Source organism: Nicotiana sylvestris, chromosome 6 (genome assembly GCF_000393655.2).
Source record: "Nicotiana sylvestris chromosome 6, ASM39365v2, whole genome shotgun sequence".
Lineage (NCBI taxonomy): Eukaryota > Viridiplantae > Streptophyta > Magnoliopsida > Solanales > Solanaceae > Nicotiana > Nicotiana sylvestris.
This window is the reverse complement of record NC_091062.1, coordinates 210,834,384-210,861,988: the sequence shown is the minus strand read 5'-3', so window position 1 is coordinate 210,861,988 and position 27,605 is coordinate 210,834,384. Positions and strand designations below refer to the sequence as shown.

The following is a 27,605-nucleotide window of genomic DNA, read 5'->3' as shown; positions in this document are numbered from 1 at the left end:
GTCATCCCAGGCCCCATTTTCCGGAAAGAGCCCCACAACACTATTACCCCCATTCAAATTCGGCATATGCTCATCAACCTTATATGGTCATGAATGCCCAACCTTATAACCATCCACCACAACAAGCCAACCGAGGCCCAGCTCCACCTCCCAGAAATCAGCCTCACTACCGCAACCACTATAACCCACAACCCCCGCAGAATAACTACCGCCCCCAAGAGCCACCTCGACGGCGGACTTTCACGCCCATCGGTGAGCCATACTCAACTTTGTTCCCAAAGTTGGTCCAGTTGGGTTTCTTGCAACCCATCCCTCAAACAAGGCAAAACCCGACATCTCCTTCTTACAAAGCCGGAGTCAGATGCGCCTATCATTCAGGGGCCGAGGGACATGATACAAACGACTGCTGGTCATTGAAAAGAGTGGTCGAAAATTTGATAGAGCAGGGGAAAATAGTGCTAAGGGACGAGGAGATCCCGAATGTAACAAACAATCCATTGCCCGCTCACAATAATGGGCCGTTGATCGGCATGATTTGTGAAGACAAAGAGTTCGACCCTGCTTTGAAAGCCATAATTGCCATTGTCGACACGGGGAAGAGGCCTGAAATAGACCAAAAATCAGAAAAAGGGGAGGAGGCCAAGGTCGCAGAGAGCAAGTCTGAAAAGAAGGTGGAAAAGAAAGTGGTACCAGCAAAGGGCGGAGTTCTTTACGTACCGCGAGGTCAAGCTGAGAAGACGCAGAGATCCGGGATCAAAAAGACAAAACCTATGTATGTGCCAAAAGGGGCCTATGTGGTCCGGGGGACGATTCAACCACCTCGGCTGAATGAGCCAGTGGTTATCGGACGCGTGCCACAAAAGCCAATGACCAACCCGACCACAGTGCCGTGGAATTATCAAAAGACCTTGGTGATGTACAAAGGAAAAGAGGTCATGGGAGAACTTCCGGAAAATACTTTCATTAGAGGGTACTCAAATACCCAAGAACTGAACAACGCCACACAAAGGCGCTTTCCTCCGAAGAAGCCTGTGAGTGTTGAAGAGGCGGAAGTGTTCTTCCAAGAAATGAAGATGCCGGATTACGAAGTGATAGATCAGCTGCGCAAGCACCCTGAGCAGGTGTCTATGCTATCATTATTGACAAGGTCGGCCGAGCATCAAAAGATCTTACTAAAGACCCTGAATGAGGCATATGTGCCGGTTGAACAATTAGAGCGAATGACAGAAAGATTCTTCGCCGTCAACCAAATCTCCTTCAGCAAGAACGATCTACCCCCGGAAGGAGCAGCACACAACAAGGCATTGCATTTAACAGTCAAATGTGAGGACTACTATGTCAAGCGGGTGATGCTGGATGGGGGATCAGGTGTTGACATCTGCCCGCTCTCCACGCTGCAAAGAATGGAAATTGAGACCGGAAGAATCCGACCCAACAACGTCTGCGTGAGAGCTTTCGATGGTATCAAGAGAGACACCATGGGAGAAATAGACCTGTTGCTGGTCATAGGACCAGTCGAATCTCGAGTCACTTTCCAAGTGATCGACATGGACACATCTTACAATTTCCTCCTTGGCAGGCCTTGGATCCATGCGGCAGGAGCCGTGCCTTCTACTCTTCACCAGATGGTGAAGTTCGAGTATGAAGACCAAGAGATCGTGGTCCATGGAGAAGACGAACATGCCATTTATCGGGACCCATCTATCCCGTATCTTGAACCAAGAGAAGGGAGCGAGCATACGGTCTATCAAGCTTTCGAGGTGGTATTGGCAGAGCAGCACGAAGAGGGAGTACCTTGCCCCCAGCCTTTCTTGTCTAACGCTTCGGTTATGGTGGCCAAAGAGATGATCCGACACGGATTTAGGCCGGGGAAGGGGCTTGGACGAACCCTTCAGGGAATGACGGAACCCATTACTTTACCAATCATCAAGAAACCTTTTGGACTAGGTTTCAAACCTACTCCAGCAGACGAAAAATGGGCAAAGAAAAGGAGAAATGAGGGCTAGAAGTTGCCTCAACCACTGCCGGATTTACATGCGACTTTCGTCAGGCCAAGGTACGCTGAAGAAGAAGATGATGAGGTCTTCACAGCTGAGGAAATTGAGGAAATATGTGGGGCAATGAGGGAAATGCTCTACGAGGTCCACATGGTTCAACCAGGCGAAGGCACGAGCACTGCTGAGATGATGTACATGGGGCCAAACGCCAAACTCCAAAACTGGGAGATCACGCCATTCCCAACTAGACGGAAGTCCGGGTAGACCTGTCCTGCCACCTTTCCTGTATCACAAGTTATCTCCGGGACATGACTTGAACGTTTTCTTCTTTTCAATTGTTGTTCCTAGTTGTAAACGTTGTTGTCTTCCAATTTTCCAAAGAAAATATACAAAAAAAATCATCATTGCTTTCCTATTCTTTCTTTGTTCTGATTTTTATTAGTTTTCCTTTCATCTTCCTTTTCAGTCCTAATAATGCGGCTTTAAATATGACATGCTTGCGGACTTCACGCCCAGATCACAATGAGCTATTTAACTGCGAATTAATGAACCCAGAACCAGAATATGATGCGGAAGAGGCTTTTAGGGAGATAAACCGAGAGTTGGAATATTTTGAGAATAAACCTAAGCCGAATCTAAATGACACTGAACCGGTAAATTTAGGAACCCCGGAAGAAATCCGGGAGACCAAGATAAGCATTCACACGGACAAGAAAACGAGAGAGGCGATAATTCAACTTCTTTTCGAATTCAAAGACGTGTTTGCTTGGTCATATGATGACATGCCGGGACTAGGTGTCGATCTAGTGGTTCACAAATTGCCGATTCATCCTGATTGTCCTCCGGTTCAACAAAAGCAACGAAAGTTCAAAACCGAGGTCAGTGACAAAATTAAAGAGGAGATCACCAAGCAACTGAAAACAGGAGTGATCCGGGTAGTCCAATATACAACATGGTTGGCGAATGTGGTTCCAGTACCGAAAAAGGACGGGAAAACTCGGGTATGTGTAGATTACCGAGATCTGAACAGAGCAAGTCCCAAAGATAATTTCCCGCTGCCCAACATCCACATCCTCGTTGATAATTGTGCCAAACACGAGATACAGTCTTTTGTAGATTGTTATGCTGGGTATCATCAGGTACTGATGGATGAAGAGGACGCCGAGAAAACCGCTTTCACCACGCCTTGGGGCACCTACTGTTATCGGGTCATGCCATTTGGTCTAAAGAATGCTGGGGCTACTTACATGAGGGCCATGACCGCCATTTTCCATGACATGATGCATCAGGAAATAGAGGTGTACGTGGACGATGTAATAGTCAAGTCCAGGACGCAGGATAATCACATCCAAGACTTGAGGAAATTCTTCGAGAGACTAAGGAAGTATGACTTGAAGCTAAATCCAGCCAAATGCGCTTTCGGAGTTCCGTCGGGTAAACTTTTGGGTTTCATCGTAAGCAGGAGAGGTATCGAGCTAGATCCGACTAAGATAAAATCTATCAAAGATCTACCTCCCCCGAGAACGAAGAAAGACGTGATGAGTCTTTTGGGCAGGCTGAACTACATCAGTCGATTTATTGCCCAGCTGACAAGCACGTGTGAGCCCATATTCAAGTTGTTAAGAAAAGATGCGGCGATTAAGTGGACAACGGAGTGTCAAGAAGCCTTTGATAAAGTCAAAGAGTACCTTTCGAATCCCCCAGTCTTGGTCCCTCCAGAACCAGGGAGGCCACTTTTCTTGTATCTGACAGTCTTGGAGAACTCTTTTGGCTGCGTCCTCGGGCAACACGACGTAACCGGGAAAAGGGAGCAGGCGATCTACTACCTGAGCAAGAAATTCACCAGCTACGAGGCCAAATACACTCTGTTGGAAAAGACATGTTGCGCTCTCACATGGGTTGCTCAAAAGCTGAGGCATTATCTCCAAGCCCACACTACATTCCTCATAAGCAGGTTGGATCCCTTGAAATATATATTTCAGAAACCAATGCCTACTGGGAGACTGGCTAAATGGCAAATCTTGCTTACGGAATTCGACATAGTTTATGTCACTCGCACGGCAATGAAAGCCCAGGCGTTAGCAGATCATTTGGCCGAAAACCCGGTCGATGAGGAATACCAGCCATTAGATACCTACTTTCCAGATGAAGAGGTAAACACCGTAGAAGTGATCTCGGAGGAAGCTCATGTTTGGAAGATGTTCTTTGACGGAGCCGTGAAACGCCAAGGGTATAGGGATTGGGGCAATTTTGATCTCACCTGCCGGTCAGCATTATCCCGCCACAGCTAGACTTCGTTTCTTCTGCACAAATAATACAGCTGAATATGAAGCCTGCATTATGGGCATACATATGGCAATCGATCAGGATGTCAAAGACTTACTGATTATGGGAGATTCTGACCTGATCATCCGGCAAGTTCAAGGCGAGTGGGAAACTCGGGATGTCAAGCTTATCCCATACCGACAACATGTAGAGGACCTCAGCAAGCGCTTTACCTCAATAGAGTTCAGGTATATTCCGAGGTGTCACAATGAACTGGCAGATGCACTTGCTACTCTGGCTTCTATGCTACCCTACCCGGGCAACGCCCACGTCGATCCTTTGGAAATCCAAATCAAGGAAAGACACGGTTACTGCAGTGTAATCGAGGCGGGATCAAATACGCAGCCTTGGTACCATGACATCAAGAGGTTCCTGAAGACGCAAGAATACCCCGAGCACGCTACTGGAGATCAAAAGAGGACCATTAGGCGACATGCAAGTGGTTTCTTTTTGAGCGGTGAATTGTTATATAAGAGGACTCCGGACCTCAATCTCTTAAGATGTGTCGATATCGAGGAAGCGAGAAAGATCATGCACGAAGTACACGCAGGTGTGTGTGGACCTCACATGAACGGGTATGTCTTGGCAAAGAAAATCCTTCGAGCAGGTTATTACTGGATGACCATGGAAAAGGATTGCTTTAGTTTCGTTCGGAAGTGTCATCAGTGTCAGGTGCACGGTGATTTGATTCATGCACCTCCCACGGAACTGCATCCCATGTCCGCACCATGGCCATTTGTCGCCTGGGGCATGGACGTCATTGGACCGATTGAACCAAAGGCCTCAAACGGACACAGGTTTATACTAGTTGCCATAGACTACTTTACGAAATGGGTAGAGGCTGTCACTCTCAAGTCGGTCACCAAGAAAGCTGTAGTGGATTTTGTACACTCAAATCTTATCTGTCGCTTCGGTATTCCTGCGACTATCATTACAGATAATGCGGCAAACTTGAACAGTCACTTGATGGGAGATGTGTGCGAGCAATTCAAGATAACACACAGGAATTCCACTCCTTATCGGCCAAAAGCCAATGGTGCTGTGGAAGCTGCAAATAAAAACATCAAGAAGATTTTGAGGAAGACAATACAAAGTTCCCGACAGTGGCATGAGCAGTTACCTTTTGCATTATTGGGGTACCGCACTACGGTACGCACATCGGTGGGAGCGACTCCTTATCTTTTGGTTTATGGGACCGAGGCTGTAATACCGGCAGAGGTAGAAATTCCTTCGCTTCGAATCATTGTCGAAGCAGAAATCGAGGACAGCGAGTGGGTTAAGACTCGGTTAGAGCAATTGACGTTGATTGACGAAAAGCGGATGGCTGCAGTTTGTCACGGACAGTTATACCAACGCAGGATGGCCCGTGCTTACAACAAGAAAGTCCGACCCCGGAATTTCGAAGTAGGTCAGCTGGTACTGAGGCGTATTCTGCCGCATCATGAAGAAGCAAAAGGAAAGTTTTCCCCAAATTGGAAAGGCCCATACATCGTAAGGAAAATATTGCCAAGAGGAGCATTGTATTTAGGTGATATCGAAGGAAATGACCCTGACACAGCGGTGAATGCAGATGCAGTCAAGAGATACTACGTCTAGATCATACTCCAAGCAGTCCTGACACATTTGAGAATGGCGAAGGTTTTATCCCCCACTACTCCCAAACACTACCCAATCCTCTCTACAAAAAAAAAGAGAAACAAAAAAAAAACAAAAAAAAACAAAAAAAAACAAAAAAAAACAAAATTTGATTGAGGCCTGAACTACGTTTGACTTGATTCCGAAAGGATACGTAGGCAGCCTCTCCCTGAGGTTCAGTCACACCAACAATAAAATCCCATCCACCCTGAAATTGAAAACCGGGGCACATCGAGTAGTTGAGAAGTTAGTATCACTACCCCTCTTTACCAAGCACGAGCCTTCAAATCAATTACCAAATATGGTGGGGAATCAATAAGCATCACAAACGAAGACCGTCACACTCTGAATGGAGAGAGATAAAATGAGAGAGTCTCGGCGGTGAAAACCTTCGGGCACCACGAGGCGACGGGAGTAGAGAAACCAAAATGAGAGAGCTTGTTTAGTAAAAACTCGCAAAGAGTGCTATCAAGCGATGACAGGAAGAGAAATGGGAGAGGTCAGCCAGCGAAAACTCGCAAAGGGCGCTGTTGGCCGAAAAGGAATGACGCCACCCCAAGAAGGTCTCGGCAAAGTTCCACCGGTTTTGGAATCACAGATCTGTTCTGGTTCAGGAAAACGCAAGTTCATGGAAGGTCGGACGTCCAGTCCAAAGAGCATGTCATGTCATTTAAAGCCAGCGTTATCTTCCTCAGATAAGTCTTTCTCGTCCCGAAAAGGGTATTCCTTTTCTGATTTGTTTTCCCCTTCTTTGTTTCTTTTCGAATCCCTTTTGCATTTTAACCCCGAGTTCAGGACACACCGGAAAGAGCAGGTGGCAGGTTTGTTTGCACGGAATCCCGTCTCATGAAGGAAAGCACCTCATCTCGTTGATATGATTACCCAAGCATGATGAATCATGACGTCCCGGAGTAGAGGAAAAAGAGAGAAATCTTGAAATCTTCCCCAGCAAGTCCACCTTCGGACAAATCCCCACAGAGTCTCCCCCTGTACAAAACCCCACAGAGTCTCCCTTTTTGTACAATCTCCCACAAAGTATCCCTGTTGGAATTTCATCAGCACATCCCCAGCGAGTTCTTTTGTAAATATTCCCCAACAAGCTTACTCCAACAAACCCTGGGAAACCCGTTTTGAAACCAAAACCCAGCATACCCCATTGTACAGAATCCGCACAAAGAATCCACTTTGTAAATATTTCCCCCGCATAGCTTCCTCTTGTACAAGTTCCCACAGAACACCTCCAATAAAATCCCCGTTGAGAACCTTCAATCAAAACGGGACAAAAAGAAAAAAGGGGCCTCATGAGGCAAATCATCACAGAATCCGGAAATACAAGCCTGGGCAGTCTAAAGGTTTCGCCATTCGAATCAAATCAATGTTGGGACTTCGCAACAGAAGTAAAGACGCAGCGGAGCAATTGGGAACGATCAAGGTCACCGAACCAACCGTCATTTCCGAACTAACAATTGTTCTTTGTCTGAGAAGTTGAAACAGGTGTTAATCCAAGACAATCGTGCTAGAAGCAGGTGTCGCCCAAAGAAGAAGGTACACGGGTACAAGAAACATTTTGGCAATAAGGAATTCACTCAAAAGGTAAGTTCCTGCAAAACTCCCTTTTTCCTTCTATTAAAACGAGAAAACTCAAAAAATAGATCGTGTAGTATTCTCAAGCTTTATCCCCAGCCAATCAGCATTAGGGTTTTAAACCCTTAAAACTGAATTTTCCTTTTAGTCAGCATTAGGGTTTTAAACCCTAAACTGAACTTTTTCCTTTCAGCCAGCATTAGAGTTTTAAACTCTAAACTGAGCTTTTTCATGCAGTCAGCATTAGGGTTTTAAACCCTAAACTGAATTTTCCTTTCAGCCAGCATTAGAGTTTTAAACTCTAAACTGAGCTTTTTCATGCAGTCAGCATTAGGGTTTTAAACCCTAAACTGAATTTTCCTTTCAGCCAGCATTAGAGTTTTAAACTCTAAATTGAGCTTTTTCATGCAATCAGCATTAGGGTTTTAAACCCTAAACTGAATTTTCCTTTCAGCCAGCATTAGAGTTTTAAACTCTAAACTGAGCTTTTCCATGCAGTCAGCATTAGGGTTTTAAACCCTAAACTGAATTTTCCTTTCAGCCAGCATTAGAGTTTTAAACTCTAAACTGAGCTTTTTCATGCAATCAGCATTAGGGTTTTAAACCCTAAACTGAATTTTCCTTTCAGCCAGCATTAGAGTTTTAAACTCTAAACTGAGCTTTTTCATGCAATCAGCATTAGGGTTTTAAACCCTAAACTGAATTTTCCTTTCAGCCAGCATTAGAGTTTTAAACTCTAAACTGAGCTTTTTCATGCAATCAGCATTAGGGTTTTAAACCCTAAACTGAATTTTCCTTTCAGCCAGCATTAGAGTTTTAAACTCTAAACTGAGCTTTTTCATGCAATCAGCATTAGGGTTTTAAACCCTAAACTGAATTTTTCTTTCAGCCAGCATTAGAGTTTTAAACTCTAAACTGAGCTTTTTCATGCAATCAGCATTAGGGTTTTAAACCCTAAACTGAATTTTCCTTTCAGCCAGCATTAGAGTTTTAAACTCTAAACTGAGCTTTTCCATGCAGTCAGCATTAGGGTTTTAAACCCTAAACTGAATTTTCCTTTCAGCCAGCATTAGAGTTTTAAACTCTAAATTGAGCTTTTTCCTTTTAGTCAGCATTAGGGTTTTAAACCCTAAACTGAACTTTTCCCTTTCAGCCAGCATTAGAGTTTTAAACTCTAAACTGAGCTTTTTCATGCAATCAGCATTAGGGTTTTAAACCCTAAACTGAATTTTCCTTTCAGCCAGCATTAGAGTTTTAAACTCTAAACTGAGCTTTTCCATGCAGTCAGCATTAGGGTTTTAAACCCTAAACTGAATTTTCCTTTCAGCCAGCATTAGAGTTTTAAACTCTAAACTGAGCTTTTCCATGCAGTCAGCATTAGGGTTTTAAACCCTAAACTGAATTTTCCTTTCAGCCAGCATTAGAGTTTTAAACTCTAAACTGAGCTTTTTCATGCAATCAGCATTAGGGTTTTAAACCCTAAACTGAATTTTCCTTTCAGCCAGCATTAGAGTTTTAAACTCTAAACTGAGCTTTTTCATGCAATCAGCATTAGGGTTTTAAACCCTAAACTGAATTTTCCTTTTAGTCAGCATTAGGGTTTTAAACCCTAAACTGAACTTTTCCATGCAATCAGCATTAGGGTTTTAAACCCTAAACTGAACTTTTTCCTTTCAGCCAGCATTAGAGTTTTAAACTCTAAACTGAGCTTTTCCATGCAATCAGCATTAGGGTTTTAAACCCTAAACTGAATTTTCCTTTTAGTCAGCATTAGGGTTTTAAACCCTAAACTGAATTTTTCTTTTAGTCAGTATTGGGGTTTTAAACCCTAAACTGAACTTTTCCTTTTAGTCAGCATTAGGGTTTTAAACCCTAAACTGAACTTTTTCTTCCAGCCAGCATTAGGGTTTTAAACCCTAAACTGAGTTTTTTTTCATGCAATCGACATTAGGGTTTTAAACCCTAAACTGAATTCTTCCTTTGTTCGGCATTAGGGTTTTAAACCCCAAACCGAACCTCTCCCCAGCTAGCCGGTGTTAGGGCTCCAACCCTGAACTGAGCATGCATATCCTCTTTCATCAATTTTATGAATCAGTTAATGTTTAACCCTTAATTCTCTCTTAATGTTCAGAAAATTCTTTCTTTTAAACTCTCTTCAAATTCGAATCGTCAAAAATCTTTCAATATTTTCGAATTCTTCTCCTAATTTTCAGCTAATTCCCCTTTTTCAATTATGTCCAAGTCTGCTCTATTTATGCCTCATAACAGACCCCTTAATCAATTAAACAAATAATAAACCCTAAACCGAACCTCTCCCCAGCTAGCCGGTGTTAGGGCTCCAACCCTGAACTGAGCATGCATATCCTCTTTCATCAATTTTATGAACTTCCTGGTGAATAATTAACGAAATTTTCCTAGTGAAACTGGGGCAGATAATTTCGTTTGTTTGTTTGTTTTTTTTCCCGTAGGTCTAACCTCGAGCCACACGGATCGAAATGATCTACGAGATGCGTCTCAACTCAGAATCAAAGAAGAAAAGACAAAAGAAGACATTCCGAGATATCAGAGTGAATGGAGAGCGGATTGACTCCAACGTTTAATTAAGGGCCTGAACCTTGCCAAACGCGTCTCACTCAGTATCCCAGAGGTTACACAAGTTGCCGCAACTCGCAAGCATCAAGATTCAGATCGGAGTCTACAAGCAGAATCAGCTAAGACCCAAGATCAAGTCGTAAAAGAATCATAGATAGGAATCTTGTAACTAGCAGTTGACATACATATAAGTAGTTAGTTCAGTTTCTAATTTTCGTTTGGTTGTAATAAGGCGGTCAGTGACGTAGCAGTGACAACAGCAGCAGCAGTAGCAGCAAGCATTGCAATCCCATGGTAGTCCCAGCTACCAAAACTTCCCGAACTACATTGACCTGATTCCTGTTTAGCCCAGGATATGTAGGAAATCTTTGAAGCAAGATTCGGTCAAATCTTTCAGAAACATGCTTCATACGGAGTAGTCCATAGGCAAAAATCGCTCATACACGCTCACTTTATCTTTGCACGAAAACTCTTCGTGTTTCCGAACAAAGAGGGGCAGCTGTGAGCACGTGATTTTTGTTTCGCGCGACAATCGCTCCAAAAGAAATAAAAAATAATAACAATTGGTCCTGCTGTACAATTTCGGATTTCTGTGCGGCACCTTATTGATTTATTTGTGACTTTGACCCATTTTTATTTATTTACTTCATTAAAATAAAATTCAAAAAAATATATGTGTCCTGCATAATTCAAACCGTAATCCGGTCGTTAAATAGAAAATCATGAATAGGCATTTTCGTCCGTGATTTTATTTGGTTTGACTTTACCTGTTTTGAAATATTTTAGTGTGTGTGCAAATAATTGTATTTGAGTGTGTATTTAATTTTAATTTGATTTTTTGGTTTAGTTTTGTTTTAAAATAAATAAGAAAAAGGAAATAAAAAAAAAATAAAGAAAAGACCCCTTCCCTTCCGGACCTGGGCCAATTTTAACAAAATTGGCCCAAACAAACAGCCCAAGACCCAGGCCTGCCCGGTCCAGGCCACCTGATGCCCAGGACGTCCAAACGACGTCGTTTGAGTCGTGCCTGATCTGGGCCGTTGATCTCAGAGTGATCAACGGCCAAGATCAATTCCCCATAACCCATCAATAAACCCGACCCATCTTACCCGGACCGACCCCAACCCTCAACCCTCAAAACGACACCGTTCCATTTAAGCCTTCAGATCCAGACCGTAGATCTAGATTGATCTAACGGTCGAGGTTCACCCACCCACTAACTATATAAACCATTCACCATACCCTGCCCCCCCTAGCCAACACCCCCGCCTTCGTCTTCACCAAACCCATCCCCTTCAAACCCTAGCCGCCCCTGCACACCTTCACCAAAAACCCGGCGGCCTGAATGCCGGTGACCTCCACTTGAACACCATAGAACCCCCTCACCACCCTGAACATAGACCTGTTAACAGTTTGGTTCGAATCACCCCCCAGGTCCTCGAATCTTCATTTGAAGATTCGAGTCAAAACTCGATCTAACCCAACCAACCCCAGTTTCATACCAGACACTCCCCGGACCCTCCTCGTGACCAAACCATACTTGGTTTGGTCCGAATCTAACCAGGGAAACACGAATCCCAGATCTAAGTTTTTGAACTCTAGTTTTCCCTGTGCATGTTCCGTGTTTTGTTCAAAACGAAGAGATTAAGGTCTAATGGACCTTAATCGAGGTGTTTCTCATCCGAGAAACACTTCGTTTAAAAGTCCATTCAACCTTAAAGCAGGTCTGTTCAAACACCGGTGGATTTTTCTGATTTGTTCCTTAAAAAAGATTTGAGGTGAGTCTTGTTTTCTTTCCTTTATTTGTTTTTAGCCCGTGTGATTTGTTTTAAAAGACTGTTCATATTTGTTTTAATTTTATCAACTTTTGTTTGTCCACTTTGTTTGAACCTCTGGATTTGTCTGAATCCCACCCCTCCTATTCTGATAAGGCATGTGTATTGGTTGTGTTCCAAATTTGTTTTGATTAACTGATTCCTCGAAGTATAATTTTGTTTAGCCAGTACAATTCAAGTCATGTGCCCTATACTTTGAATGTCTGATTTTTGGTTACGGTTGTATGTGTTATGATTAATATAGTCGAGTCGACATATGTCGTCAATTAGTTTCAACTGTCCGAACAATAACAAATTGACTTGCTTCTGTTGAACATTTGCCTGAATCAATTAAGAACCAAGTCCAGGTACTTATAGCTGTTAATGTGATTTCAGAAACCTAAGGCTTGGTCTGTTAATTGAAATCTGAGTTGATGGCATGTGCACTTGTGCACAGCATGTGCATTGTGCACAGCCTGTTTTCCTGCATATGAAGGCTTTTGATTTTAAAAAATTGTTTGACAGCATATGCTGTCAGATATATTCTACTGCCCATGCTTGCTTTTAGTTAATAAAATAGGAAAGGAAAGCCTGCCAGGGAATATTGATGGGGTTATATACTTAAATAACTAATTGGGATCTGAAAAGGTAAAAGACACATGGGAGGGGTACTGTGACATTTGGAAAAGAGGTTGTTAAAAGAGATGGTGTCGAGGCTTATAAAAGGGGAGGAGATACAGAATTAGGGGAAGAGAGATAGAGAGCTAAAAAAGGGAGTGAGGCATAGGAGCAAATACAGAATTAGAGGGGAGAGGAGATCAGAAAATAAAGGAAAGGGGAACACACTGTGAGGAGTGTTGAAAGAGAAAGCTTGAAAGACATACAAAGAGATACAGAAATTATACAATCTACAATCAGAAATTGTTTCTTCCTATTTGTTATTTGGGTTTTCAGTTGTTTAACTCGTTGAAATCAATTCTGATTGTTTGAAGTTCCAGTTGTGTCTATTTAGTCAAGTGTTTTCCATTGGTTCACTACTGGTTTGGTCTGCTTGGAGTTCTTGATTCTATTCCACTGGGTTGTGTTCTCATTTGGCTATTTCTTTCTATTGGCCATAGTTGCATTTCTGCACTTGAGCCTTTTCTGCTGTTCGTTTTGTTTTGCTGCTGCCCTGTCCTGCTGCTATTGCTAGTCCTGTTTCTTTTGCTGCTGATTTCCACATCTTCTTCTTCTTCTCCTTTGCACATTCAGCATTTTCAGGTACACATTTCAAGTCCCATATTGATGTAATTGAAACAGTTTGAAAGCATGAAATGAAAAAGGTTGAAGAAGTTCAAGCATTTGCTGTAATATTCATAGTACATTAACAGGCTTGTGAAAATTGATTAGTTTATAATCCAGCAGTTTGAAAGTATGTATTGATATTTGACTGAGTTTGCCCTGTTGTATTTTAACTCTGTAGTTGTTTGTGGGCATGTATATTTCGACCTTATACAATACTGTTCTGGTTTCACTAGTTTTTGTTTAGTTAAGACTAGTCCACATAAGCTTAGTTGAGTTCAACTCGAGAAGTGTTCGGATTAAGTGTTGTATTTCGTTTAGCTCGTACAGGATTCCTTGCCAAACTAAAGTATTTTACTTTGCCAGTTATCCTTTAATCTAGTCCAAATAAGTTCAGTTAAGTTCAATTCAAGAAATATTCGGATTAGGTATTGCATTTCATCAATCTCATATGTAGTTTTTTTGTTCGACTGAAACATCCTCGCGAGGCATGACGTTTTTACTTTATAAGTAGTTAATCAGAAACTGACAAAAATCCGGATTAGGCAAAAGCCTATAATTGAATTAGCATGTACCTTTTCTTCTAGTTTTAGAGACAAATGCATTAGAAATGTAGCCATTTTAGGATATCCTTTTCTAAAATAGAGATGAGCCTCGCCAAATAAAGATGCAAAATTGCGGGGCCCTCAATAAATAACCATGATAATTATTTAGAATTCAAGATAGGCCATTTAATAAATTTCATGGCCTTCTACAAAGATAATAACGCGTTAGACTCTGTAGGCGCGGCTTAATTAAATCACATTCTTAAATTCGGGTGCACATTGATGTGACCCAAATCCGAATCTCAACGAAGTCCAAATGTGTCGACGATCACGGGTGCATTGATTGTGACGTGGTTCGAGATGCGTTTTCACGACGTTGCAATTCTATAAAAAATAAGTGATAATAATAAAAGCGGTTTAAACTTAATAAAAGCACGTAAGTCATAATATGTATTTAAATCAGATATTTAGCCATTATAACAATTTAAGCGACCGTGCTAGAACCACGGGATTCGAGGGTGCCTAACACCTTCCCTCGGGTCAACAGAATTCCTTACTTAGAATTTCTGGTTCGCAGACTTCATTTGGAAAAGTCGAAAATCTCCTCGATTTGGGATTCAAGATAAACCGGTGACTTGGGACACCAAAAGCCAAACATTTCCCAAGTGGCGACTCTGAATTAAATAAATAATCCCATTTTCGAATATTGTCACTTAAATTGGAAAAACTCCACTCGCGCATTTAACCCTTCGGGAGGGCGCGGAAAAAGGAGGTGTGACAATAAGATTACAAATATTCCAAGTATAGCATGCTTTTGGGTCCTAGACTACCCGGACTTAAACATAATAGTAGCTACGCACGGACTCTCGTCACTTCGTGCGTACATAACCCCCACAAATAGAAGCACAAATCCAATTAATTCACTTATGGGGACAATTCCCTCTTACAAGGTTAGAAAGGAGACTCACCTCGCTCCGAAGATCCATCACTGGCATTCCACGTCCTTCCGAAGACTCAAATTGACGCACGACGCTCCAAAACTAGTCAATAATTATGTAAACCCATTAATATATGTTCAATTACTCATTATAATTCAATTTATAACAATTCCTAACCCCGATCGAAAGATTGACAAAAACTCCATCGGACCCACGTGCCCGGATTCCGAAATATTTTGAAGATAAGGTTTACCCATAACCTCACGAACTCAAATATATAATTTACTCTCAAATTCATGTCTAAAATCGTGGTCAAAATCCAAGAATGCTAATTTTCTAGGTTTTTCCTCAAACCCCAAGTTTTCCACAAGTTTTCATGCTCAAATCCATATACAATCATGTATTTAACTCAAAACTAACATAAACCACTTACCTCGTGCTTGGTGGTGAAAATGGCACCTCAAAGTTGCTCCAAAATCGGCTCCAATAGAAGAAATGGGGTTGAAATGAACCCAACCCCCGATTTAAAAGAACCTCACTGCCTCCAGCATTTTTGCACCTACGGTCATTGACCGCTTCTACGGTTGCCCAAGTGCGACCCACTAACCGTTTCTACGATCCTCCTCCAGGCCCCCAACTTTCGCATCTGCGTCCTTCCTTCCGCAGGTTCGGTCCCGCTTCTGCGGCAAGATGCCCGCATCTGCGGTCCCAGCCTAGCCTAGCAACTTTCGCTTCTGCGGTACCTAGGCCGCTCCTGCGGCTCCGCACCTGCGTCCAATACCTTGCAGATGCGGTTACACTAGATACGAGCTGCTTCAGTCCTTCTTCAAATTCCAAATTTGATCCGTTAACCATCCGAAATCCACCCGAGGCCTCCGGAACCCCAATCAATCATACCAACCAGTCCCATAACATAATGCAGACCTGCTTGAGGCCTGAAATCATATCAAACAACGCTAAAATCATGAATCGACCTCCAATCCAAGCTTAATGAACTTTAGAATTTCAAACTTCTACAATCGATGCTGAAACCTATCAAATCCCGTCCGATTGATCCCAAATTTTGCACACAAGTCATATTTGATATTACTTACGATCGCGCTCCCAATACCAGAATCACCATGCGGAGCTATTCCCAGACTCAGAATCCCAAACAAACATCGATAACACTGAAATGCACTACGACCCAACTTATGAAATTCTTCCAAAAATGCTAACTTCCACAATAGGTGCCGAAACATTCTCGGGTCTTTCAAAACTCGATCCGGATATACCCCAAGTTTGAAATCATCATACGAACCTGCTGGAACCTTCGAATCCCGATTTCGAGGTCGTTTACTCAAAAATCCAATCTTAGTTAATTCTTCCAACTTAAAGTTTTCGAAATGGCAATTCTATTTCCAAATCCACTCCGAACTTTCCGAAATTCAATTCCGACCATGCGCACAAGTCATAATACCTGATGTGAAGTTGCTCACGACCTCAAACTACCGAACTACGTGCTAGAGCCCAAAACGACCGGTCAAGTCGTTACATACGGAAACTCGGTTTGCATTTTGATCACACAACTAATGGACGTACTAGTGTAAAAAAAATATTACACCATAAGGCCACAACTTTAAAGGTAATTAAAAGTAAAATATTCATAATTTATGGATTTTGTTTACTACAAAAAAATAAGACAAGTAACTTTTTAAAACAGGTTAAATTACAGTAACTGTATAAAAATTAATGTGCACTGCAATAAACCTCATAGATATATTAGTACCGTAAGAGCTCGTTTGGTACGAGGGATAAGGATAATTAATTCCGGAATTAAATTTGAGATGAATTTATCCACGTTTGGTTGGGATAAAATCACGGTATAATTAATCTCGGAATTAATTATCCCGGGATTGTAATGTTATTTTTATCCCTACGAAAAGGTGGATAACAATTTCGGAATAACTAATCCCAAAATAATTAATCCTGAAATAAATTATTTTCAAACCAAACGAGCCCTAAGGTTGGTAAGCCATGTAAATGCAACTCAACCTAATCCTATACAGCCAGCAGCATTAATTCCCAAACTGCATAAGCAAAGCCGCTCTTGCGACGTGCCCAATTAAATTTAAGTAATATATCTGTAGATATATAACTTTTGGATGATATATCGTACAAATTCGTTACACTCTTACTGGTAGGGTATTCATAAAAACCCGAAAAATCGAACCAAACCGACTGAAAAAATCGGTACTTTTTAGATTTGGTTTGGTTTTGGTTTTGAATTTAAAAATCGATTTAATTTGGTTTGGGTTTGATTGTAATAAAAAAATAACAGGAAAAAAAAAAACGAACCAAACCGAATATAAAAGTAGCTATTAAAATTTATTATTACACCTATAAATATTTATATTTTTTTATAAAGTTTCTAAAATTTTATGGTACATATTAGTCATTTATATTTTTAGTCTAGTTTTTTGTTATTATAATAATCTAATTCTTTGCCTTTACATTCTAGTTTGATTGGTGGTTTTCTTTTGCTAAGTACAACAATTTATTTCATGTTAAAAATAATTAATTTTTAATTAAGTACTTAAATTATTCATCACTATTGGGCTCAATTGTCATCAATATATCTTGGTAACTAATAGATTTCTCAAAGAACAATTGATTTGATAGTGTTACGTTGAAAATATTGTCGCCGGAATATGCATTCGATAGTGTATATCCCATATTTAAGAAAAAAAACTGATGAATAACCGAAAAAACCGAAAAACCGACAAAAATCGAATCGCTAAAAAATCGACTTAATTGGTTTGATTTGGTTCCAATAATTGAAAAAATCGACTTACTTGGTTTGATTTCTTTTAAGGAAAAAACCGACCCATTTTCTTTTAACAAGAGGTCACATTTCATTTTTAGCCAAAATCCTGTTGCGTTAAAGCCATTTTCTTCATTGAGCCATTGGTTACAAGATGATCTTCCCACTGCTTTTGACAACGTATGGGAAATCCATGTGGGATTATTGCGCTGAAGAGCCAAAATTTGGTAGTATTTTTAATGATGTAATGGCTAGTGATTCTAAATTGATTTCCCATTTATTGATTAATTCTGAGCAGTGTAAGCATGTTTTTGAGGGGTTAACGTCGTTGGTAGATGTTGGAGGTGGCACTGAAACTGTGGCTATGGCTATGGCTATAGCTAATGCTTTTCCAAGATTGAATTGCATTGTGGTTGATCTCCCTCATGTCATTGGTGACCAAAAGGGAATAACGACTGGGAACTTGGAATTTATTGCTTGGAATATGTTTGATAACATTCCTTATGCTAATGCAATCTTACTTAAGGTATTATTACTTTACTTTTCCTAATTTAATTATTTTTCAGGTCACATCCGATAAAATTTAAACGATACAGAAAAGATTAGCAAGGATGACACGCATAAATTAAAAATAATCCAAAGTTTAAAATTAAAAAAAAACATTTTTCAGTATTAATTTTACTGAACTTTACATGCACGATAATAAATGAAGTCACAAAATAATTTCTTTTAAGTTAAAGCTCTGTTTTAAAAGGCATAATTGGGACTCGCCCCGGGGCAGAGCACTCGTAAAATGCCCCTGGGCTTATGTGTGGGGCTTAGTTCTGTGAGACTTACGCCCCGAACGCACCTAACGCCAGCGTACTGGGCTCGCCTAATAGAACTTTATGTAATTGTATGTAACTAACCTTGTAAATCCTTAAATTTTCTTAAATCGTTGACTATTCAAAATAACTTTTTTCTTAATCATAAATCATTAAGTCGAGAGTATTTTATGTCATAATTATAATAAAAATTATTGTACGTTATCCACTAAGACTGGTATTATTGTTAATTTTAGATAAATCTTTCATTTAAAAAGTATTTATTTACTAACTTTTGTTATATCTTTACTACATAATAGTCCATAATTTTTTTATAATTATTTTTCTAACTATTATTTTTTTTTCTACATATCACGACGCCAAATATCAGTCGTGATGGCGCCTATCACATTACTAGGCAAGCCAACCCACACACTTAATCACAACCCTTTTTCCTTTCAATAAGCTAGTTTCTAACACAAGTTTATATACCAAATTTCCATAATAAGTGTTTAAAAACAACAAAATATAAGCGGAAGTCAAATAAACATGAAACTACACAGCCCCAAACATCTGGTGTCACGAGTCTAGAGCTTCTACTACATAACTGATTGTCTGATATAACATAGGTCTAGAAAATGCAGAAAGGAACAAGATAAGAAGGAGAAAACAGGGCTGCGGACACCATGCAGCTACCTTGAAATCTCCGACAATCTCTGGATCAGTTGAGGACCCTCACTCTTCCACTCGGGCACCTGGATCTGCACACAAGGTGCAAGGAGTAACGTGAGTACGCCAACTCAGTAAGTAACTAAAGTAAATAAGGTCTGAAAATAGTGACGAGCAGTTTAAAATCATATAACTGAATAAATAATAGGATAACAGGTCAACTTCACAGTTTAAAACCAGTTTCGTCGTAAAATCATCAATTTCAGTTTAAACACTTGAAATCATATACTTAGCAATTTTTCAACAGAGGCTTATTTTAAAAGAAGAGTGAAATCAGTGAAAACATCATAACTGGGCCCCTCAGGCAAGGTATCACTCAGAACATGGCCTCTCGGGCAGCCTCTCAGTCACCCATGACTCACTCTCGTCACCCAGTATTCACTCTCAGAACTCAGGCTCATTAATATCTCATAATTATAGTCGACTATATTCACTGGGGTGTACAAACTCTGGAGGGGCTCCTATAGCCCAAGCGTCATATCGCTGCGGTGCGCAGCTCGATCCAATATATATATATCACTGCGACGTGCAGCTCGATCCATATAAGTATCAATGCAGCGTGCAGCCCGATCCATAACTCACACTTATATAAATATCCTCACCATTAGGTTCTCAATCTCTCTCAGTCATTAACCTTACAGCCTCTCGGGCACAATAATAGAAATTAGGGAACTTAGTCCAAACTATCCTCACATTTAGAAGTGGAGTGATAAAACCAATTTTAAACATTTAAACAGGTAAACCATGACTGAGGATATGCTTTCAACAAGTAAAGTGAGAAAAACAGTAAAAATGCCCCTAAGGATCTCAACAGGTCGGCAAAGGGCTCCAAACATGGCATACAACCCATAATACAGTATAAATGACTAAAGTACGGAATAATACAAGATTCCAAATCAAATACACGACTTAATAGTCACAACGAGACGGACCAAGTTACAATCCCTACTGGTGCACGCCCACACGCTCGTCACCTAGTATGTGTGTTACCGCATTTATCAAAACAAGTCAAATATTGGGGTTTTGTACCCTCAGTTCTAGATTTCAATGGTTACTTACCTCAAACCGGTGTAAATACTACTCCGCGACGCCTTTGCCCCTCGAATCGACCTCCACTCGCGTCGAATCTATCTAAAATCAGAATCACAGCGTCAAAATATGCTAAGGGAACGAAGTCCAAGCGAAAATAATCAAATAATACCAAAAATCCCGAATCTATATTCTCCCACGAGTTCATACATACAAAGAACACTGAAATTGAAGTTCAAATGACCCCTCAAATTCTCATTTTAAAGTCTCTTAATCTCAAGCCCTAATTCTTCAATTTTAGGCTTAGATTCTATGATTGTTTAGGTAGATTTCACAATAGAATCGAGTTTTAAGTCCAAAATTCTTACCTCCAAGTGATTCCCCTTGAATCCTTCTTCAATCTCCTTCAAATAGCTCCAAAAATGACCAATAATGGAAGAAATAAACCACACATTCGCGGACAAAACGACCTTTTAAACCTTCTGCCGAGGCCTGAAATCCTTTTTCGCGAACGCGGTCAAATCCTCGCATCCGCGAAGCACAAATTAACTTGACCAATTTTTCCTCTTTCTCGATCGCGACCTCCCCATCGTGAACGCGATGTTTTGCTCAGACCAACCTTCGTGATCGCGTTCCGCCTCTCGCAAACGCGATGAACAAATTCCCCCCTGAAGCTCAGCTGCCCATTCCTTCTATGCGAACGCGACAACACCCCCGCGAACGCGATACACAGCTGCTCAGCCCTTCGCGAACGCGGAGCCTCCCTCACGAACGCGAAGTCTAAATTTCCAGCTTTCTCAACTGACTCTTTGCGAATGCGAGGACCCTCTCGCGAACGCGAAGATCATTTTTCTGCAGCACTGACCTGCAATTTTCTGCAGGTTCCAATTTCATGGAATGGCCCGATTGACCACCCAAAACTCACCTGAAGCCCCCAGTACCTCAACCAAAGGCACAAATATATCCCTAAACCTTATTCAAACTTGTATCAATCTTCAAAACACCTCAAACAACATCAAATCAACCAAAACACATCGGATTCAAGCCTAAGTTTCCAAAAACTTCTAAATTCCTTTTTTGATCAATAACCTGACCAAACCATGTTTGAATGACCTGAAATTTTGCGCATACATCTCAAATGACAAAACAGAACTTCTACAACTCTTAGAATTCCATTCCGACTCCTATATCAAAATCTCACCTATCAACCGGAAATCGCCAAAAATTTGATTTCGCCAATTCAAGCCTAAATCTACTCCAAACCTCCAAAACTCATTCTGATCACGCTCCTAAGTCCCAAATCACCTCCCGAAGCTAACCGAACCATCGGAACTCACATCCGATCCCTCTAACATATAAGTCAATATCCCGTTGACTTTTCCAACCTAAACTCACTCTAAAGAGACTAAGTGTCTCAAACCTTACTAAATCCTTTCTGAACTCGATCCGACCAACCCGATACCACATAACTCGGATAGACAAAGCATAAAAAAGCAGAAATGGGGGAAACGGAGCGGTAACTCATGAGACGACTGGACGGGTCGTCACATCCTCCCCAACTTAAACAAACGTTCGTCCTCGAACGAGTCAAGAAACATACCTGAAGCCTCAAACAGGTGAGGATATCTACTCTGCATCTCCCGCTCGATCTCCCAGGCAGCCTCAAAAAGATTTTGTTTAGAAAATTCGAAAATGAACCAAAAAGATATTTGTTTTGTAAAAAAAAATAGTCATGGACCTGAACTACGTAATGATATGATTCATGCGGCGACATGATACGTAGGCAACCCACAAAAGGTTCTATCAAATATTTTTTAATGACTCTAAAGTAAGGTATCAAAACAAGGCGAAGTGAAAAAAGAAGAAGGAAATAATAGTGTCAATAAGCAACAAGTTGATAAGCCGGAATGAAACATGAAGTCTTCCAAAAGCATGTTAGAGATGGTGATATTTTAGGAGCATAGCATATCTACATGGGATTCCTATCTATGAAATGCTTAATCCTAACACATTTGTTACCTCTTATATAGTAAGCTTAAGGTGGTTGGTTTGTGGTGAAACTGGCAATACATCATTACTTCACAAGATATAAGGGAGCAGTGGTAATGGATAACAGGGTTGGTCCGTGACAATCCGCAGGGTTAGTCAGTTGAGCAAGAGTCGGAGGAGATAAGGCAATTGAGACAACAATTGTCAGATGTATATCAAGCTTGGGTTTCCGGTCGACCTCCACCCCAGGGTCTTTCAGAGGGAACTTCACCCCAGGAACCTTAATCCTTTCTTTAGTTTTCTGATTTCTGTTGCCTACTACTTTATTGTAGCTATTGTAGTATTGTAAGTTCTGTTTGTGGTCGACTTTAGTTCGTTTTCTATCTAGTTTTCAGTTTCTTCTTCGCTTAAATCAAAAATTTTCACTAAGTTGTTTTCTCTATAAATATGGGTCTTGCTTGGTTTGATTTTAGTCATTAGGTTTTAAGTTCTGTTTATTAATTAATAGTTCAGTATTAAGTTTTAGTTACATGTTTGTGGTAGTCTAACTAAGTTCTAATTGCTTGTTTCTCGTTTTAGTTTGGTGCAAACTAGGTTTGGTATTAATTTGCTTAAAGCTGAAAGTTAGAATGTGTTAATCATGAAATAAGTACATGTTAGCTTGCTTTTACTGTTTAGGCATGCTGGAAAATACAACTACTTTGCTTTGTGTCAGATTTTTGGTGAAAAAGTGGACTGTTTTGGCACACAATAGTTAGTCCTTTTGGACAGATTTTTGGTGAACCAAAATCTGTCCAAAAGGACTTATTTTTCCTACTTAAGAGCTCATTTTGACACACACTCTATCTGACATTGGGAGATCATCTTTTACACTCTAAAAAAGACATATATCTTTAAGAAAAATCAGCAGTTTAGTACATATAGCAAGCTGAAATTTCAGAGCTTTGGGAGTTTCTTAGAGTGAACCTTTGAGAAAAATAGAAAGATCCCTTAGGCAATTTGTGAAGTTGTTTAGCTACTAGTTTCAAGCATCTTTGTTGGTTTTCTGGGCTGTTTTAACACTGAAGTGTTGCTGTCTTTGTTGCTGTTTTGCTGCTATTCTTGCTGATCCTACTGTTGTACTTTTATTATTCTGTAACTCAGGTAACTCTTTAACCTTATGTTGCAGATATTTTCACATTAACAAGAAGATTTGAACTCATCTTGACTACTGGGGGCATATCCATCTAGATAAATGAATGCTAGATAGTTTTCTTGATTGTTTAAGTATATCTTGTTGGATTCATATATAAAAAATGAATCCCTGAATGTTCAAATTGTGTTTATTCATGTGTAGCTGGACTTTATTATCTAATATAGTTTCAATGCATGTAAAATGAGATGTTTCAAGAAGGTGGTAATGTGTTTAAGGACTGTTTTTTGCACCTTGTGTAATTCTGGCCAGTTTATATTAGGCCACTCTTTAAAGAAAAGAACAAAAGAGTCATGCCTGGAAGTTTTAGTTTATTGTGATAAATTTTAGATTCTACATGTGACCATAGTTTATTGTAATCAATTTTAGATCCTACAGGTGACCATTTTTGTAAAGACCTTTATTTTTAGAAAATGGTTAAGTCATTAAACAAGTGGTTGAGGTTGCAAATAAATTGAAGGTTTTGGTTTTAGAGTAAAATGGGCTAGATGTGTAATTTAACCCAAGTGGGCTACCTGTGTTAATATGCAGCTGATGGCCATTAGCTCTTCCCAACGGGCCCAATGCTTTTTAAAAATTTTATTTAGCCATTTTTCTTTTTAAGTCACTGCTGGCCCATTTTTACTTGGATTACTGCTGGCCCATTTCCGTTTTAGTAATGTACTAGACTAACTTTTATAAACAAAGTTGGTCCAATTTATTAAAACTCATGTTCGCTAAAATAGATTAATTAAAAGTGGTAATTTCTCTTAGTAATAGTAATTTAGTAATTTAATCACCTCTTAATTAACTAATTTAAACGCTAGGCAAATAGTAGGCACACTTTAACTTCACGGAATCGCTTACGTAGCGTGATGTTTAACATTTAATAAATTAATTCAACAATCTCATGTCATATCCTTTAGTCTTAGTCAATTTTTTAATTTTTTTTTTTAATTTAGTTAATCCTTTGCTAAAAATCGCGAATTCTTTTGCGTAGTGCGGTAGTGACATTTAATAAATTTCCAAAAGTTAATTTTTCCTCAAAGCATAATTATAGTAAATTTTCAAAAGTAAATAACGAGCTAATAATCGTTTGTCATAATCGCGCATTCGCTTGCGTAGCGTGGTTATGATATCTTATTATTCAAAATGTTCTTTAATTTTTCTAATAATCAAGGGATAAAAGCGGACAGGTAAAACATGAAAACCATATAAATCACAGTTTGTCCAAAATTAATTTAAGCCAAGTTTTAAGTCAATAAAGCGACCGTGCTAGAACCATGGGACTCGGGGAATGCCTTACACCTTCTCCCCGGTCAACAGAATTCCTTACCCGAACTTTGTTTTCGCGGACTAATAAAAGAGTCAAACCTTTCTTTTGACTAGGGATTCAAATAAAAGGTGACTAGGAACACCAAAAAATCAATTCCAAGTGGCGACTTTGAATAACAAAAATAATCCATATTTCAAAATTTGTCACTTTAATTGGAAAAACTCTTTAACCCACAAATTCCATAACACATATCTATTCTTTGCGGGGGTAGAAAAAAAGGGGTGTGACAATTCTGGCGACTCTGCTGGGGACAACCAGAATTCGAGTTTGTACATGTTGACTTTTTTGGCTTTATTAATTTTGTATATATTGTGATTTATTTGTGCAATGTGCTACCAGTTCGATTTTTACCGTTTTGATATTGTTGAATTGTACATATAAACTGTTTTCTCACGCACCCCCTCTGAATCTTCTTGAAATTAAAAATTGGTCATTTGCTTGACATAGCCCACTTTCTTTGAGATAGTCGAGGTGCTTGTCACCCGGTGAACGATTTTTAGTCACACATGTTTTAGGCAGGGAGCACCACCAGCAAAGCCGGAAAGCAATGCTACCGGTACGCTGACCCTCCTCGGCTCGAGTTGTCCGCTAGAGTAAGCCAGTCTAGATACCTTCTCCAATAGGATCTAAACCTAGAAGAACAAACCTCATGCCGGATATCCCTAGTAGGTTCGCTTTATTTGCATCATGTGCATTTGACTTAGCGAAACTCGGCACAGGGGCCGGGTCCGTATAAGACAGACAGGTATCCTCTTTGAGACCATCATGTTCACGTATGTGCTACTTGATACATCATTTGGAAGGCTTACTTGCATTGTCGACCGGCTTTTAAAAAAAATAGTGTAATTATTAAAAATGAAAAAAAAGAATAATTTTCCTAGTTTAGTGCAAATAAACCTTTTTTGTAAATAATATATATTGTAGTAGTATGGTGTGAGTTGTAAAGATTAATTTTCATTAAAAAAAAGGGAAAAGTAACCAGTTTTACCGAACTACGCGGGTTTGATTCTCACCAGATATGAGATACGTAGGCAACCTCCATCGGGTTCAGCCCACACTTTTCAAAAAAGGGGAGCATAAAATTCTGCATGCGCATAAAATTTTCGAAAAAAGAGAGCCTATTTTGGTCACCTTTTTACTGTCTTGCCCTCATGTTCCGGCTGTTTTGCCAAGACAGCCTTAAAATCTTCCTGGGAAGTGCTGAAGGGCCATTTTTGTAAAAATAGTTACTTATCTATATTTATTCACCTTTTACCATTTTGCTCTTATGTTTGGCCATTTTTGTCGAAACAACTTTAAACCTTTTTTGAAGTACCGAAAGGCTGTTTTTGCAAAAGTAGCCATTTTTATCTAGTTTTGTCTGGTTATATTTGCTGAGACAGCTTTTGAACCCCTCTCAGAGTAGAAAGGTTCATTTTCATAAAAATAGTTTTTTATTAATTATTTTGTCTATTTTTATCATTTTGTTCCTATGTTTGGCTATTTTTGCCGAGACATCCTTTATGCCTTCTATGAAAGTATCAAAGGGTCATCTTTATAATAATAGCCATTTTTTTTCGATTTTATCATCTCAACTTTTGTGTCCGGTAATTTCAATATATATATATATATATATATATATATATATATATATATATATATATATATATATATATATATATATATTGTAATAAAAATAGATCGAGTCCTAAATTGACCAAAAAATAAAATAAAATAATGAATGATCATAATTTGCATATAGTTTAGGTAAGTCCTAACCCTTTTTATCTTATTCTTAGGATCACCATGGGTTCTCCACAAAGAAGCAGTCAGAAAAGGGTAAGGGACGAGACACCTCTTATGTTCTTGATCAGAGATAAGACCCCGAGTAGTCTCTGTAATTGATGGGCTAGTTTTGCTACATGGGAACGGAATCGAGTATTTAAGCACCTCAAGTTCCTCACAAACATCATGAGAATTAAGCCTAACAGAGATTTAATCGAGGCTCTAGTGGGTTTTTGGGACCCCGCGAACAATGTCTTTAGGTTCAAAGATTGTAAAATGACGCCCACATTGGAAGAATTAGGTGGGTTCACCGGATTGGGGAGAGACCTTCGTGGGAAAAAGTCTGCTGCTCCGAGAAAAGTTGGTGTGAACAACTTTTTAAAGAAGTTATGCCTCCGTCGAATTCCAATGGTTTGCTTAAACAAAGGCTGGGTTTCGTCGGAATATCTTTATGACAGATTTGGGGACGAGAAAGGGTTTGAGAACTTCTCGGGCACAGAATTTGTCAACCAGTTGAGTTACGACGCTTGGAAGGAGTTGAGAATTTCCCCGTTCATGATATCATTTCTAGGGATCATGGTCTTTCCAGAGCGTGGTGGGCGCATCAGAATTCGATTGGTTGCGATAGTCTCGTATTTGCAAAGTAGCGAGGATCATACCATTCTTCCCATGATCTTGGGAGATATTTTTCGGGCTTTGACTTGTTGTCAATAAGGTGAAGATTACTTTGAGGGATGCAACATTCTGCTGCAGTTATGGTTCATAGATCCCCTTTATCATCATCCAATAGTAGTAAATTTCAATGGTAATTGGCTGAATTACATTGGATGTCACCCAGACAGAGCTGCGAGTTGTAATCTTCCAAAGGGGGTTACGGCCTGGAAGACATTACTTGGTTCATTGAGTGCTTATAGAATCACTTGGAACTATTACTGGTTCCCTTCTGCTGGGGTCATACATATGTCAACGTATCGCCTGTTCGTCATACTCATGGGTTTCAGAGGTTTCCAACCCTATGCACCTCTACGCGTCATGAGCCAGCTAGGGAGAGAGGAGAGAGCAAAAAAGGCCCCCGATTGACGACATGCGCCCATTCATGTGGGAATTCAAGGGAGAGGAACCTCTAAGGGAGACATATGCGCACAATGTTTGGTTTGGTAGTCGATTTTCTGATTTGGACGAGATGGTAGTTGATCGTGGATGTGGGGAGGTAAGCCTCGCATACCTTGAATGGTTTCACAACCAGGCTCCGAGCAAAGGACAGAAAGAT

General features: G+C 40.1%; 2 pseudogenes; both read left to right on the top strand.

Moving 5' to 3' along the window:
- Window positions 1–14,699: 14,699 nt before the first annotated feature.
- Window positions 14,700–27,605, top strand: part of LOC104240458 (myricetin 7/4'-O-methyltransferase 2-like) — a 53,352-nt pseudogene continuing 40,446 nt past the window's right edge.
- LOC138872314 (U6 spliceosomal RNA) lies at window positions 18,070–18,160 on the top strand (annotated as a pseudogene).